Genomic DNA, 15,707 nt, shown 5'->3' with positions numbered 1-15,707 from the left:
CGCAGCCGGTAGGATTCGAACCTACGCTCCCAGAGGGAATCTGATTTCTAGTCAGACGCCTTAACCGCTCGGCCACGACTGCTTGGATGACCCCTGTGGCTTAATTACCGGACTTTAACGACGTTTAGGCCAATATTGCTGATCTATTTATTGCAAAAAGACGATCACTTAACTATTAATATCACTATCTTAACAATAGATAGCGAATAAATCGAATAAAATGAAATTGGTTTCTGGACTGTGTTTTTAAAATATCAACTTGTTGAGCTGATTGAATAATTCTTTTAATCATTAACCAAAGGATTAGAAAGTTTTAATGCAGAATTTTGTTTGCGATACATTTTACTATGTCACCATAAAATATATTTAAGCATTATAAGAGAGCTAGCTATTGAATTACTTCTAATCTTTCAATATTTTCGGAAATCCAAAAAAAACTCGTTTCTATCGCAGTCGGTAGGATTCGAACCTACGCTCCCAGAGGGAATCTGATTTCTAGTCAGACGCCTTAACCGCTCGGCCACGACTGCTTAGTGATCACTGATCGCCAAGTTAGCGTCAAAACAAGATGGGATCGTTTTTGGGGGTTGGGGCCACTATTTCAAGGTATAGGCATAAAAAGCTGAGTAAGCAATGTGGGATCGATGATGATGATGATGATGGTAATGAAGTTAAAAGTAGTTGACGTTTGTTTTCTTTTTATGAGGAGTGCAGATTGAATGCGGGACTTTATCGTTTATGAATTAATTTTAATTGACCCAAATCGTTACATTATTTTATTAAGTAAACTTGGTTGCTTTAAGTAAGTTCCAAAACTATCAAATTACTTTGCGAAATACGCAAATGCATAGAGGTGAAAAATAAAAAGATTGCTCCCATTTTGTATAAGCTTTTTTAGTTATGCTGTTGGCTTAAACAATTTCCACACGAGTTAAACAACCATATTTGTGCAATTATCGCACGATCAGCAAACTTTCACAATCCAGCGGGTTGTCCCAAAAATATATATCAACCGATGTGATTACAAGGAAACTTTTGGGTTTGGCCAATAGCATTTAGATCTTCATTGATACGACAATAGCCAAAAAACATACCGAAATGGTGAAATAGTTTGTTCATAATTTATCACGGGAATGTTTTAAGCAGTTTTCAGTTGATATCGGACCCAGAAACATTAGATCTAATATGCTACGCAGGGCAAATAGAAAGCAAGACAAGCCGAAATTAAAAACCTGCCAAATACAAATTAAGCTGACGATGGGCAAAAAAGATTTTTGCAAACATCTTGACCTTTTTTGGTTCATTGACTTGGCTGCTCTAATCTTTTTTCCTCCTTTTTTTTTGGTTTTTGTTTTTGTGTATGCCAACATCTGCGCTTGTCTTTATAAACCTATCTATCCATCTAACTATCTATCAAATTTGCTTAAATTTTAATTTTTGGCTAACAAGATTTTTGGTTTTATTTTATTTTAATTTTCGCTCTCAATGTGTTGGCACATAAAAATTAATTAAAAATCATAAAAGAAAGCGCCGTTAGCGGCCAGTGTCTTACTATTCTGGCCTCCCGCAGGGGGGTGGAGTGGGGTGGCAATGGGGGCGGGGGCTTGGGGGCTTTGGGGGCTTTTGGGGCTGCGCAGGTTCAATGTATCCGCTGGATATACACGCACAAAGTTGACTCAACTTCGGCCAAGTTCAATGCTCTACGCACTCTTAAGTGAGTTTGATAATACCCTGCCGGAACAAACAGTATTTGCGGGTATACTGATTTAAACATAATCATAAACATAATATCTCAAATAATATAATTACAAATTAAGTTTAAATTATTAGTTGAGCTTTATGAACATTTGTTAGATGTAATTATTCATATATGTACTTTCTGCTAATTTGAAAAGCGAATTTATTTATAATTGTATTAATTGTATTTATTTTTATTCTCCCTAAAAGTTTATGTCTTATACATTTTATTATAGTTTTTAGAAATTATTCATGTACTAACCGCTGGTTCCAGCAGGGAATTTGGATTTCAGCTTATGTATCTTAAAGTTGTGCGTTTGTATCCACCAGCTACAAACGCACAAATGCGTGTTGGGGGCGTCACTTCGTTTTTAGCCTTGACAATGAAAATATACGTATGTATATACATATACTATTTGTTTGCCACATATATATGTATACGTACACCAGAAAAACAGGGCAGCCGGTTTCGGGTCTACGGCCTCTGAATTTTGTCTCTGACTCCTGAAGTGCGTCGCTCTCTTTTTCGGGTTCAAAAACACTTGGATGTGCAAAAGGCCTTTTCAGCGAGGGGAAACTAAGGGTAAAATAATCAATAAGTGTACTGCAAGTGGCAGACGAAGCGGCAAACATTTCGCATCGCATCTAATTAAAAATGTAAGTCGGAGGCCTCGTTGGCAGCTTTCGCTGTCTATTATTTTGGCATTGCTCAAAATAATCATTTATCTTCTTAATCGCTGCTTGTCGGCTGGTGCATCCCTGGATCCATGGATCCATGGCTCCTTGGATGACTGGGATGGCTGGGATGGCTTGGATGGTTGAGGATGTCCTGGCAGCTGCCAAATGTTTCAGTTGTCTGCCTTCGCTCCATCTCTTGGCCGTATTTTTCGGCTTGCTCTGCCGTTAAATTAGAGGCAACTGAAACTATGCAGCAGAAGCTGTCTAAAGCTGCCACACTTCACTCATCCGCCCCCGAAATCTCCGTGGCATCCACATCCTCATCCCCATCCCGGGATACCATTTTCCTGCCTTTATGCAGCAGGAAGGATTCGCGGCAAACGGCCAGTTGCTTGGCGGAAATTTTTGGCTGATTTTATGCTTTTAATAAACCAAATTTCCTTTAATGAATCGAGTAAAAGCATAGCAGTTTCTTGCTGTAGTTGTCGTTGAATGTAAATAATAAAAAAATATATTTAAATAGGACTAAATACACTATTAGACTTGTGTTAGTTCTTTAATTATTATAACTTTTTGTGGGTCATGTGTTAGGTACTTGCCAATACACTAAAACAAAAAACCTGCTCCTTGTGTCTTATAGTTATGTCTGGATTTTGTTGTTTGACACCTTCTTCTGCCGCTTCTGCTTTCTTTTTGGCCACCCTCCTAGAAGCTTTCTCTCTTTCTCTTACACTTTCTTTATAACGTCCTTTTGCAACGTCTTTATCTTGTTTCTTGTTGTGTGTGTGTGTTTTTTTTTTGCCGCTGGTTTTGTTTTTTGTTATCACGCTTGTTAATGTCATTCGGCGACATTCCGCCTTTGCTGTCCTCGTCCTTTTCGCCTCGCCTTATTAGCCGCCATTAACACTTTTGCATGACCCCCTCCCCCGCACAACCCCCCCCCCCTGTCCGTTAACCCACCGACCCCCCTGCTTGCGGCAGACACTGTGGAACAACAAAAATGAAGTTGTCTGCTGGCTCCAAAGTCTGAGGTCTGAGGTACTGAGGTCTTCGGTCTTCGGTTTGAGTCCTTTTTCAACCAGGGTGCTTCCAGAAATCCGCGCATTTTGTCTTCGTTCGTGTTTTGTCGCCTCATTTTGCCGCCAGCATTTTGGGGCACTTCCCTTCACCTCCCCCCTCTCAGGACACTCCCCGCAATTATGCCCCGCCGTGTTGGTTGTTGTTGTTTGATTTTGGACATCCTTTTCGTGATTTTCTTTGTCTGACGCCTCTTGTTGCTGGCTAATTAAAAAGCATCTTCCATTTGCGGACTGCCTTCGGTTTGAATATTTGGGGTTTGAGGCGTTCTTAAGATGATTTCGTGATTTTCGGTCAGCAAAGATCAAAGGTTGAATAATTTATTTATTTATAGAAGTCGCACTTCAAGCTTCAATTTCTGTGCAGATTTTCACACATTACGAATAGAACTATGGCTTTTCCTTGACTTTATGCAGATGCAGTTTTTATTTCTTGCTAATCTTTTGAATTAGTAATGTTAATAGATCTCAAAGCACACTGGAGAAACACTTAATGACAGAACACCGAGGAATTGGGCAAACATTTGGAAGACCACCCGGTCTTCCATTGGCAACAATGGGCATTGGAATCTGGCAATAGTATGGTACAAATTTATTATTCTATATAAATTGCAATTTGTTGCTGCTGCCGATGGTAATCTGAAGGAGGCTTTTGGCCGGCAGGGGAGACGGATCCCTCTTTCTATCTGAAATGCCGCCGTCGCTTTCAATTCGCCTCAACGATCCTCGATTGGCGCCAGCAACATGCTCAACATGCAACATGCAACAGCAACAGCAATTGCAACAGCAACAGTAGCCGGCAACATTGGCATTGAGTTTGAGTACAATTAATTGAACACCAACAACAAATCGATTGCGCGAACAACAACAACAGCAGCAACAGCAGCAACAACAGCAACAAGGACAATAACAACATGACACATTGTGTTGTTCACATGCCGCCGCTGCAGGGCAACAAAACCAGATGAAGACGACAAAAAGGAGCAGCAGCAGCAACTGCAGCAGCAGCAACTGCAGCAACTGCAACAGCGGCAACAACCTGCCGGCAACATGTTGCCGGTGTACAAAAATGCAGTCTTTTGTTATTTGCCGACGTCTGCCAAGTGAACTACCCCCTCCCCCCGTCCGCAGTCCCACTACAATTATAGAGATGATATCGGCGAGGTGATCGAGAATATCGTGCGCAAACATATCGAAAATGTTGAACTTATCGCTGATTTATTGATTTATCGTGAAAAAGAGTACTTCGTTTTATAGGCAGTACTAATTACTGTTTTATAATGATTAAATTTATATGATACTTATTGATCGTCGCTGTGTCATCGCTATTACCCATCAATAAGACAGTGGAATCACACACACATGTATACACACACACACATGCTGGGTGTCTAATTAGCGTCAGCCTGCCTGCTACCAACATGTTGCTGACAACTGAAAGACCCGAATGGCAAGGCAAAGATTTGAATAAAACCCATTTACCCCGACCCCGGACACCCGTACACCCGGACATCAGGACACCCGGACACCAGGACACCCGGAAAATTGAATGGCAAAAGAATACAAAGCAAACTTTCACTTGACGCTAAACAAACATCTAGAAACGGGGAGGCGTGCATTCCTGTCAGGTGTCCTCAAATGAAATCAATTTGCCAAATGACATAAACAACAAATCAAAGGGCGGCACCTACCTCTAAACACCTCCCAACCCCCTCCCCCTCTCCCTCCCCCTGTCACAACGACACCCCTTGCACCTTGTGACAGGTTGACTGCAGTTACCGATTGATCGGCAGGCTGTTGGAATGGAGTTCCAAAAGTATTGATAGATGTATATGTATGTATAAAGTAAAGCTATATTACTAACTATTATTCGAACTCTAAAGGATCAGATCAAAACTGTAGCTGAATAAAGATGTGTGTTTTCAGAATTTATCACATCAAATGTATTCCAAATTATTTCATTCTTAAGATTATTAATGGAAACTCCCATAATGAAGAATACCATGTACATTTTCGAAAAATAAGTTAGCATTTTAACTGTCCAAGAACAATAGAAGACTGCTTTAAGATACAAATTTAAATGAAAAATAGGAGACTAGTTTAAGATAAAAAAAGAAATGAAAAATAGAAGACTGCTTTAAGATAAAAAGAGAAATGAAAAATTGAAGACCGCTTTAAAATAAAAACTTAAATGAAAAATAGAAGACTAGTTTAAGATAAAAACTTAAATGAAGAATAGAAGACTAGTTTAATATAAAAACAGTAAAGAAATATAGCAAACTGTTTTAAGCTAAAAACTGAAATGAAAAAGTATGAATAGTATTGTATCATGATTATTTTTTAAGTAAAAGATCTAAATGGGAAAATGTAGAAGTGTGCATCTGTTTACTTCACTAAAACAAACAAATTAGCTTAATAAAACGCCCAAGACTTGAGCAAATGATTTGTTTTATACCCAATATTTTCCATTATTTTCCATTATTTTCCTTATTGACATAATTTGTGGAGCTTTAGTTTGGCAGGACTTCTTTTTCTGTTGTTGGCAATTGGGCGCGAAATGGTGCGCTTGGGTTCGGTGCCAGCTGGAAAACCTTTGACAGTCTTGTTGGCTCTATCTAAATGTCGTTCTAGTTGGCATTTCGGCCTGGTCGGCTTGCTGTGCCGCTTGATTGACAGTTTTATTAAGACTATGTATGTACACATAGGTATGTACATACGTATGTATATGTATATGCGATCCGGTGAATATATATTTGGTATTTACCTGGCAGCAGTGGGAGGGACGCTTAGCTTAGTATAGACAAAAATAACAATTTTGTGTGGGTATGACTGACAGGCTACTGCTGCTGGTGATGACATGGCATGCAAAGATAGTTGATGTATCTGCCAGATACATGTGCTCCGATAGTGGCTTGCACTGCAATTTCGGGCGCATTTTTTGCAGTGGGTAGTGGGTGGTAGAGTGGGGTTGGGGAGGCGGTATTTGCGGAAGTGTCCGGAAACAGGCAAATTAATTAACACACTTGAGAAGTTGCCAAGCGCCGGCAATTAAAACCCATTAAATCAAGTTAAAAACTTTTTCGACTGATATCTGAGGGGGGGTGGGTGTTGGTAAGGGGTTGGGGGCCATGGAGTCTAGTCAAAGTTTCGTAACCTTCGCCATAAAGCCACTTAAGTGGGTCATAATGCAGACAAACAGCCAGCGGGCCAAAAGGAGCAAGAGCGCCAGCAAACTTCTCTCTGGCATATTTATGCTGAAAGCGAAATTGAAAACTTTGCCACCGATATATGCAGCCACACACACACACACACACATACATAAATATATGTATATATACCATATATATAATGTATCTGGCGGATACATACAACAAATGGCACCGAATGAAAGAAAAGGGGCAACTTTCACTCTCCGCTCGCCGGCTGCAAACTTGCGCTGTCTTCATATATGTATATATATATGTATATGCATGTATGAATATATGTATATATGTATTTACAACTATGTGTTTATGTACCCAGCTGGGCAAACATTAAGTGCATAAAAATGGCATTAAATTGTGCGCAAAATAGCGGCAAATAAAATTTTACTGCGACTTTTTTGCGCTGCTTTTCTCGTCTGGCGCACAAATGTATGCAATATGTGGCATTAGAAATCCGCATTACTATTTTACCATTCGGATATATGTACTTCAAATGCAAATACTGCCGGTGTATCTATGCCATATTTTGAATATTTGCTTATTGGGATTTGTTTTCTAAAACGTTGTTTATTATTGGATTTTATCATTATTCTAACAGATGATTTTTGGACATACAATGTGGACATCGAATGCTATATATCATAAGCATGAATATCCTTGGATTTTCTAATATTTTTTCTACCCAAAATTTCGAATGCGAATTTAGGACACTTAAAGTTAATTAGCCAGAATTTTGGGAAGATTAAGTAAATGAATTACCCGCTTGTTTGGCGAAACTGCTTGCCACTCATAATCTGGATTTCTCAATTGAGTTGACTTCTTCGGCGGCAAAGTTGAAAGTGTTTTCCCGCAGACGATTTTCCTCGCTTTTCACAGATTGTTCCCGTTGTTGTTGGCGCTTTTCTTTGACTTTAAACTTCCAAGTCAAACACTCACACTCGTACAGCATGGCGTCAAGTATTTATTGTGTGCTTTCCTGTTGTTTTCCCCACCCAACCGCCCACTTCTCGCAAGGAAAGTGAAAACTTTTCGCTGGCGAAAAAGTCGCGGATGAAATTTAAAACCAGTGAAAACGGGAAAATTCAAATAAATGCAAGGAAACTAACTTTAACATTGGTTTAAATCGTGCGATTTTGTGCAAAATGCTCTGGTAATAATTGTATATAATGCGTGAATACTTGCTTTGAATAAGAGATAATCAAGGTATGTTACTTAATAATAATATAATTGCAAAACTATTTAATCAATGATGAATATCAACCTATGTTACTTAATAATAATATGATGAATAATCAAACAACCAAAACAAATAATAACCATTATTAATGTATGAAATTATAAACTATTTTCTGGACCTATTATTATTATTAACTTATTTTGTATTAAGTTTGCAATGTTGTACCAGGAAAATAGTTAGTGCACACGATAAGGGTTAAGTAATTGCGACAAGTGATGTTGCCGTTACCTATTTATTTCTTTGTGAGGCTAATCTTCGATTGCGTCTTCACCGCTCTCCGCCGATAGTGTGTGTGTGTGTGTGTGTGTGTGTGCATTTGCGTATGTATTTTCGTGTGTGTCCTTTTGGTCAATTGTCCTTTTTCGTTGTCGCTGCTGTTGTTGCCTTCGTGGGTCAAGCACACACACACACGCACACATACGACACACACACACACACTTTTTTGTTTGGTGCTCAGCCAAAGCAACAATACAGCAACAACAGCAACAACAACAACAGACGTGTACGATTACCAGCAGCGCTGCGACTGCGCTGCCCGCGTCCACCTGCAGGGGGTTGCATTTTTAGGCCACACCCACATGCGAAATGCGACGCTTGCACTCCGTTGTGATTGGCCCAAAAACAATTGGCAGTCAGCTGCAGAAATACAACAACGGCAGGCAGCAGCAACAACAAGGCATTGGGCGAAAAAGCGGAGGAAAAAAAATGCCAAACTCGCATTGTTGTTGTTGCTGCCGTTGCTGGTGCTGCTGCTGCTGCTGTTGTTGTTGTTGTTTCGTGTTGCGTTCGGCAGCGAGACAAACAAAAGCAACAACAACGTCACCAACGGAGCAAAAATCGCCCCTTTTGGCAAAAAACGCAGCAAAGGAAATGGGCAAAAAAGTCAAACCAAAAAACAAAAAAAAAAGAAACAGGCCAAACACACACACACACAAGCAGAAAAGAAAGAAAGAAAGAAAAACACAGAGGAGCAAAAACAAAAACACACACAAAGGCAGGCAACAGCAACAACAACAACAACAAACATGCGACGAGTGCAGCAGCAACGCGAACGCGAGCGAGGGAGAGAGAGAGAGGGAGAGAGAGAGAGCGCGGGCGAGCGAGCGAGCGAGCAGGCGAGAGTGAGAGTTGGAGCGCATTGGGCATTTTGGGCAGCGCAGTCGGCGTCCTTTGCGTTACGTTTTGCTGCGTTTTGTGCGTCCCTTTGCCGCCCACTGCCACCCACTGCCACCCACCACGCCCCCTTAACCGCTATGACGGCCCTTCTATTCGGTCACGTGTCGCAGTCACAGTCACAATCGCAGTCACTTCCGCCGTCACCGCTACAATCAGAAGTCACTACGCTTTTCTCACTGTGCAGTGCGATCTACGTCAGCTGCTGGCGTTTCAGTTACTAAGATTGTGCTTATTAGGTCACTAAATATTTTGCTTAGTGTGCGATTATTTGATTATTTTTGGCCATTAAAAAAACAAAAATTCGATTTCTTCTATGGGATGTTTCATCATAACTTGGCTAAAAATGGTCACATTGGTAAAAGAATTGCTGTTTTGTGCAGCTAATTAACATTTCTAAAGAACTGGATCACTGTTTTGAGAACTTGGGGAAAACTAATTTTTTTTATTTTTTTGCATTTTTTGTAAGGGGTAACATCATCAAAATTTGCAAAAAAAATGAAAAAATAAAGAATTTAAAACTGAAACACCATTCCATTGGAAATTTAATTACGAGTTTATTAAGATATGACATTCTACATTTGGACCATTATTTTTGATGTTCTAGCCAAAAAACTGATTATTTTTGGGCATAAAATCAAAAAAGCTCAAAATTCGATTTTCTCTATGATGAAAACATCATAACTTGGCTAAAAATGGTCACTTTGGTAAAAGAATTACTGTTTTGTGCAGCTAATTACAATTTCTAAAGAACTGGATCACGTTTTTGAGGATATAGGGAAAATACATTTTTTATCATTTTTTGCATTTTTTGTAAGGGGTAACATCATCAAAATTGGCGAAAAAAGTCAAAAAATTAAGAATTTTAAACTGAAACACCATTCGATTGGAAATTTAATTACGAATTCAACGAGGTATGACATTCCATATTTGGACCAATATTTCGAATGTTCTGATCAAAATACTGATATTTAAATCGCAAAAAAAATCAATTTTCGGCCAAAATCCAAATATCATCATCAAAAATTGGAAAAAATTTGAAAAAAAAATTTATTTTTTTTGGTAAGCACCGTTCGATTGGAAATTTAATTACGAACTCAACGAGATATTACATTCTATATTTGGACCATTATTTTTTATGTTCGGGCCAAAAAACTGATTATTTTTAGCCAAAAAATAAGAAAAGCCAAAAATTCGATTTTTTATTTATTTTCGCATATTGTTTGAAACAATTTTCAGCTCAGGGCATCTAAATATCTGTTGTGATTTTCTTTTTGACGGACTTTTAGCTCCTTGCACTCGGTTATCTTCTTTCACTTAAATTTCTTTTGTTACTTGTTTTTTGTTTTATGGACACGGAAATTTGTTCATCTTTTACGGCTGCTCGGTGAAAAATATTTTTGTTTGCTTGCCAAAAAAATGCGCTCGATCTTTGTTGTCATTGTTATTGTATTTTCTATGCTGTTGCTGTTGGTGTTTTTGTTTTTCGGAAAATGCTTTGTCGCTGTTGTTGTTTTGTCAGCAGCATTTGTTGTTGTTTTTTTTTGCCGTGACGTAGTTACACGGAGAATAACAGGTGATATTTTATATATGATAAGAAAAGGGTACTATCTAAAAAGCTGGAAAGCTGAATATACACTAAATATATAAGTTATAAAAAAAAATGTTAAAATATTGCATAAATGTAATTTAATTAATGTAATAATTCAACTAAATTGTATATGCTTGCCTCATGGTTATGGTACACTATATATTAATGAAATATTATACTTTTATACTATATAATCAGGCTTTTGAGCCGTATTTTTTCTGCGGTGTAGCTTATTTTTTTGGCTGAGCGTCCTGCCAACTTTGGTGATTTCTGCCGATAGTTGTTGGCGGGCCTTTGGTTGCTGTTGTTGCTGTTGTTGTCAGTTTTTTAGTGTTATTGCCTTCGCCTTGCATCGCATCGCATCGCATCGCGTTGCATTGCGTCTTTTGCCACGTCGACAGGCGCTGATGTTGTTGGCCATAATGAATGCTGCGCTGCGCTTTGGGCCCAACTTGCCGCCCACTTCAGCAATTTGGACTTCTTTTTTTATTCTTTTTTTACTTCTTTTTTTACTTTTTTTTTACTTCTTTTTTTGGCTGCTTTTTTTCGCCACAGATGGCAGACAGCGTGAGTGGAGGCGAGATGGCAATAGAGCAGGAGACAACGTAAACACTTTTGACATTTTAGTTTTCACGCCAGTTTGTGTGTCCTTAAGACCTGTGAGTGTGTTGGCATGTGTGTGCACGTGTGTGTGTGTGTGCTTTGTCCTTTGTTGCCACTTTAGTTGCTCTTTTTCAGCTTTTTTCCATGTACATAACTGTGTGTGTGTTGTGTGTGTGTGTGTGTGTGTGTGATGTCACCCCAACGGCCTGCTTTCATTATTGACACGAAGTTTTCCCCGCTGCATTTTTCCGGGCGATGTGACCCTGTGCAAGTGATTAGCTTGGAAAATGTGACAGGGAAAATTTCCATATACAAGCTGCTAAATGTTATTGGGGATACAGTTTGTGAGCACCTCAGAATCAAGAGCGATTTTAAATAGTATATACTATGTTATTTTGCTAAATGCCTTTAGATAATAAAGCTAAAGTTACCAAAAGCGTGTATATTATAGTGAAATAAAGAGTTTAGCTTTAAAATAAACTATTCAAATTTTGGCAAGCCATTTAAATTGTTTAAAAAATAAAACAGTTATTGAAATAGTTATATATTTTGTAGTTCATTAGAATTACCCAACAGCATGGAGTTGGCAGGAATATGTAAGAGCGACAATTCACTAAGCCCTCTTTGTTTTTAGCCCATTTGCACTTTGACAAGTGCGTTTTCTTGCAATGCATTTCCCTCATTTTCCACACCACTCCCTGCCCCCTGCCCCCCGCACTGCCACCCACCCGCAGAGGGAAAGCTTTTTCCCTCGAAGTTTGTGCGACTTTCAAATGACTTTTTGGTGCGTCAGTTTAGTTGGCTGCCTTTTGTCTGCACACAAACAGTTGTGTGTATATACATACATATGTATGTATATGTATTTCTGTATATATATCTGCGATTTGTTATGATAGCATATCTCCATCTCCCAGTTTGGGTTTTTTGGTAGTTAAAGTGCAATAAAACTGCAGACTTGCACAAAACCAAGATATGAAATTCGATTTACATGGGTATACTTTTGAGGACTTTTATCAAATTTTAGCAAGTTTAAACGCCGTACTTCTCAGACAGGTACAAATAATACCCACAGGCAGCTCATTTTATATATGATGCTACACAATTATCCTTTTGAATAAGTTGATAGATATTCCAGTGGATTTTGAGTTACATGCAATTAAAAATAGCCATTCAATTTGCCATTGAACACTGACCATATTTTGCATGGATTTTTTTCGCTGAACCTCGTTTGGTGCTGCATTCATTAAGCGACCAACTCATGTGCAAACGTTTCTAATTAAAAATTGCAAAAAATATTCAGCAAAAAATAATAAAAAACGGGGAGATATGGAAAATCTATAGAAAAATGGCTCCTACATCTTCCTTTTTTTTCCAAACTCTTTAGCTTACTCCACTATCTTGTTGACTGTGTGTGAGTAAATAAGCGAAACAAAATGTTGAGTGCTTGTAGAGGACGAAGTATAAAAAATGAAGCAATCAGTGCAAAAGCATATGAGGAAAATGCAGGGGGAAGGGGGGAGGGGTGGAATTTTCCTAAGGGGTGGGGCTTATAGTTTCTGCAAAGGCAATCATAGGGATACACATCAATAAGTGTAGGAGCCCAGTCCCGAGCTCTCTCCAGTTTTAGTTTTTCATTTACTTCTTTTTTTTTCGGTGCTTGGCTGCCTCTTTTAGCAATTTTTAATTTGTTTTTCTCTCTTTCTTTGGCATCGTCGCCTCTCTTTCTCCATGCAACATGCCATCCATCTCACTCCTTCTACTATTTTTTTTTTTTTTTTGATAGTTTCTGTTGGTGGTGCTTTTCCTTTTCACTATGTCTAGTTTTTTTTTTAATAATTTTTACGATTTGTTCGTGCTGCAAATTTTTTGCCCCCCCATTTTGCATATATGTATATGTGTGTGTGTGTGTGTGCAGGCCAATCCCCTGCGATACAACACCCCCCTTTGATGCGATGTATGTGTTTATTGAAGCGTAGCCATTGATTGGCAGGACATCTGCACACGGCATTCATTTTGAAGAGTCAGTCGACTCCGCCGGCACCACCCAACCACTCAACCGCCTCACCCACCGCCTCACCCATCGACTAACCCAGCGACTAAACCCATCGACTAACCCACCCAAAAATCCAGCCAAACCATGCGCTTTTCCCCATCATTGATTGCCGACTCTGACTTTGCCCCAATACTCGTATGTACACCTTTCAGTGTTGCGTGCTTGTGTGCAAACAAGAGGAATTTATTTGTTTGCTTGCCAAATGATTTCCATTTGTTTAAAGTAATTAATAGTTTTCAGCGGCGTTTGTTTTTGTTTTGCATATCCTAGGAAACTGGCATATGCTAGAAATAACTACGCTGGTCTCCACAACATTTTTCTTCCAATTCCAATTTATATGCGCATCGCAAGGGCTTTAAAAATGTGCAAAATACCAACAAATAACTTAGTAAAATGTTTTCAAAATTATTTTTAAAATATACAATAGCAATGGCACACTTATTCATTTTTATATTTCTCACATTTATAGTGCAAGTTGCACTTCCTTATCGACAGAGCACACAGGAAAGCATTATATGCATGAGGATATCCTTTTGAGTCCTTGATGCTCTTGTGCTTAAAACTTGGTGCAACTCCCGTTGCATCTTTGTGTGGCAGCTTTCTGCGCCAATTTTTCGCCATCTCCTTTGTCGATTTGACCTTGAGCTCGTCGTGTTTAATTCATGTTATACCCTTTCGCATAAAGCGATTCATGTGTTCACCTCAGTGATCTGTCCCATAATCGGGATGAGCGGTTAAGAGCCATTCGCCATCCGCCTTCGCCCATCTTAACCCGTCGACGGCACCCCGTACCATTTCGACCTCTTCGCCTTGGGGTTTTTTCTGTATTTTTTTCTGTTTTTTTTTTTTTTTTGCGTGGTGCAGGGAAATAAAGACGAAACGAGGGCATTATGGTATTATTTATGGCGAAAACTGCGCCACAGTCCGGATGCGGCAGTCACCCACTTGCCGCCCGCTTTTACCACCCATTTCTTTCTTTTTTTTTCGTTTTTTTCTTTCTCTTTTTTATTTCAAGACTTCCCCCGCTTTCAACGTCTTGGGGTGCGTGCAGCTTTTCGGAAAAAAAGTAAAAGGAAATGCCAGTAAAATGTAATGTATTAAATTGTTTTGGCTGAAACCAAAGCATAAATATGAGATGGGCGAGGGGGCCAAAGATACACACACACACACACACACTCACACGCACACACGGGTTAAAATAAGGGATGAACTACCCTTAGCCAGGCCAAAATGCGTTGCGGTAGGTCAGGAAAAGTCGGGAAAATGCGGTGGCTCCTTCGCCGTTATTTCTCATTTTCGTGCTCTTACTTTACCTTATTTTCCATTTTCTTTTCGCCACGATTTTTATGTACGTTTCAGTGTGTTCTTGTATAATTTTCTTTTTCGCTTTTTTTTTTGGGGTAGGTCGCGTGGCGGGGTGGCCATCACTTTTGGCCCTTCGCCTTTTACCGTTCGCCTAATGGCAACGCAATTTCCGCCCGAAACTGTTTAAAAACTCTTCTACGCCTACGAACACGTAGCGCTGGCACTGAGAGAAATTCTAGTTGCTTTTTAAAAGAGGAGCTTATTGGTGGGCTGCTATTGACCTGGGTGTAAATATATTGGCAACAATATTTGAAAATTATTAAAACTAAGTTCGAAATCGTAACTTGTACATATAAAATATACATTTTATAGAAGTTTCCTAAAAAAACTAGCTTAATGCCTTAAAGTACGTTTATATCCTTTTAGAGCCTATAATATTCATCATATCCTTCTAACTTTGCATAAATTTAGTGCTGAAAATGCTGATGTTTTTGCGCGCAGTGCAGTCGGCGCCATTTTGCTGCTGCCACTGCAGCCCCGACAAGTTGCAAGATGCACGGCGCACAAAAACTCCCTGCGACCGCCGCACCACCCAACCACCCCCAATATATATGTAGACCAGCACTCCAACCCACCCCACTCCACCCCACTCTCCCCTCGCCGATGTTGGCGTACAAATGACATGCATGCAATGCTCATTCCCATTCCCATTCCCATTGGCATTCCCATAGCCCCGCGCCCAAAATGGTCGCCTCGCAAATGGCAGTTGCATTCCGAATCAACGTAGAAACAGAGCCACACCACCCACTGAAGCACCACCCCCAACCACCCACCACCCACCACCCACCGCCCACAGTCGCACCACGTGCTTCTAACGGCGCCGGCAGTCGACGCCTACATGTCGGAAATGTTGGCATGTCGTTGTTGTATTTCTGCTCTAATATCCTTTATAGCAAAAGTGCTTGACGTAAATTGACTTGTTTTTACTTTTGACTTTTAAGGCAAGCCCCCTTTCCCCCCTTTCCCCCCCTGCCGCCCCCCTTTTGCCCAT

At 39.7% G+C, this 15,707-nt stretch overlaps 2 non-coding genes across 2 annotated transcripts; both read right to left on the bottom strand.

Annotated features, from left to right (window-relative positions):
• Trnas-aga lies at window positions 1–82 on the bottom strand. Its single transcript has one exon. It is a non-coding gene; the product is annotated as a tRNA-Ser (tRNA).
• Window positions 83–448: 366 nt separating this feature from the next.
• Window positions 449–530, bottom strand: Trnas-aga. The gene has a single exon. It is a non-coding gene; the product is annotated as a tRNA-Ser (tRNA).
• Between the last annotated feature and the right edge of the window lie 15,177 nt (window positions 531–15,707).

Source organism: Drosophila teissieri, chromosome X, assembly GCF_016746235.2.
Source record: "Drosophila teissieri strain GT53w chromosome X, Prin_Dtei_1.1, whole genome shotgun sequence".
In the NCBI taxonomy this organism is placed as follows: Eukaryota; Metazoa; Arthropoda; class Insecta; order Diptera; family Drosophilidae; genus Drosophila; species Drosophila teissieri.
Note: the sequence above shows the minus strand (reverse complement) of the source record. Positions and strands in the feature narration are given on the sequence as shown.